The sequence below is a fragment of the Colobus angolensis genome, unplaced genomic scaffold (assembly GCF_000951035.1).
Source record: "Colobus angolensis palliatus isolate OR3802 unplaced genomic scaffold, Cang.pa_1.0 Scaffold1, whole genome shotgun sequence".
Classification (NCBI taxonomy): Eukaryota; Metazoa; Chordata; class Mammalia; order Primates; family Cercopithecidae; genus Colobus; species Colobus angolensis.
In genome coordinates this window covers 10,673,532-10,675,825 of record NW_012110918.1, presented here as the reverse complement: position 1 = coordinate 10,675,825, position 2,294 = coordinate 10,673,532, and positions in this window count along the sequence as shown.

Here is a 2,294-nt window from a genome sequence, read left to right as displayed (position 1 = left end):
TGCCAGTTTTTGAAAGTCACTGTGCTAGCTATGTAGTGTTATCTTATTGTGGTTTCAATTTGCTTTTCACTAATGATTATGATTGAGAGTTTTTAATGTCACTCTGGCCTGGAATGCGGTTGAGTGATTTGTAGAATAGACTGGATTTTTTTTTTTAATGCCAAATAAAGGAACTATTCATTCATTATCTTGGAATGATTAGAAAAACTGTGAAACCTGCCAAGGATTTTGCCCAGGGCGGGGAAAACTCACCTCTGGAGAAAGGCTAGAGTTACCCTGTGATTGGAGTTTGTTTGTTCAGTGAAATGGCGACACCCTTCGCACTCCTCTCTCCCTCCACACCCGCTCCACCCTGCCACACTTTTGCTCCCAGATGGCGTGCCCCTCATTTTTCACCTGTAGAATTCCTCTTTAAGCGAATATCACATCCTTTTGAAGCATCTAGGGTCCAGGCATGGTGGCTTACATCCATAATCCCAGCACTTTGGGAGGCTGAGGTGGGAGGATCCCTTGAGGCCAGGAATTCGGGATTAGCTTGGGCAATGTAGCAAGATCCTGTCTATACAAAAAATGAAAAAAAATTAGCTGGGCATGGTGGTGTGCACCCGTAGTCCTAACTACTCAGCAGGCTGAGGCAGGAGGATTGCCTGAGCCCCAGTATTTGAGGCTCAATGAGCTATGTTTGCACCACTGCACTCCAGCCCGGACAACAGAGTGAAACCTCATCTCTAAAATGAATGCATGAATTAATGAATAAATAAATTATAGGGCTGGGCGTGGTGGCTCATACCTGTAATCCCAGCACTTTGGGAGGCCGAGGCAGGCGGATCATTTGAGGTCAGGAGTTCAAGACTAGCCTGGACAACATGGTGAAACCCTGTCTCTACTAAAAAATTAGCTGGGGGTAGTGGCGGGCCCCTGTAGTCCCAGCTACTCTGGAGGTTGAGGCAAGAGAATTGCTTGAACCCAGGAGGTGTAGGTTGCAGTGAGCTGAGATTGTGACACGGCACTCCAGCCTGGGTGGGTGACAGAGCAAAACTCAATCTCAAAAAATAATAAATAAATAAATAAATAAAAAATAAAAAAGCATCCAAGATTTCCAGCAGCTTCCAGACATAGCTTGCAAAATTATGTTGTGGAAAAAGCGCAGCCTCATTTGGATGAGCTCCTTACTATCTGTGGGACTTTGAGCAAGTAACTGCTTTAAGCCTCATTTTCCCCAAGTGTAAAATGGGGATACAATAATATCTCAGAAGTAGCTATTACAGATATCGTCATCGTCGTCTTGTTCTGATTTCTTTTTTTCCCCAAGATGGAGTGTTGCTCTGTCACCCAGGCTGGAGTGCAGTGGCGTGATCTCAGCTCACTGCAACCTCTGCTTCCCAGGTTTAAGCAATTCTCCTACTTCAGCCTCCTGGGTAACTGGGACTACAGGCGTATGCCACTACGCCCAGCTAAGTTTTGTATTTTTAGTAGAGACAGGGTTTCACCATGTTGGCCAAGCTGGTCTTGAACTCCTGACCTCGTGATCCCCCTTCCTTGGCCTCCCAAAATGCTGGGATTACAGGTGTTAGCCACCGCATCCGGCCTTGTTTTGATGATGAATCTGCCTCTATTACAGGCTTACTTGGCTGTACCCTGGCCGCTTCTTTCCTTGTCCCTCTCCCTAGCTGCTCACGCATAAAGAGCAGGCTGTATGACTTATGTCCGCTGCGCCCCGTCCCTGACACAGAGTTGACAAATACCAGACCCTCAGCACATTTGTTGAAATGGATGAATCTCAAAGGATTCTCTGGGAATCTGGTGGCTAGAGGGGTCGGGACCACGAGGGACTCCCGCTCTCATCAAGGCGAGGAGCTGCGTTCTTGGAGTAGGGAAACTGAGTCAGCGCCTCCCTCCCTCATAACCGAGGGCCTGCGGGACTGTCTGAACAGGTGGGTTTGACAGGTCAGAAAAAGGGGGAACCAGGAGAGCGGATGCTCAGAAAACATTAACGGGAAAGACAGACTGAGAAGGAGGAAAGTGGGGTGGAGAAGGCCAGCTGAGAGGTGGGCCCAGGGCCGGAGCAGGGATGAAGGGTGAGGACCTTGGCGGGTGACGAGCTGCGAGGAGGGTTTTGGGCCCCGGGGACTGCGTGGCAGCGGAGGAGATGGAAGCGGAGGCGGGTACAATGCTCCGACGCAGAAGGAAGAGCGCCGAGGCTCCGGGTGGGAGCTGAGAAGGCACCCAGCGTGCAGCGGCGCTGGGTTGAAACCCCGGACTCCGCGGGTCTTCGGCGGCGGGCGCGGCAGGTG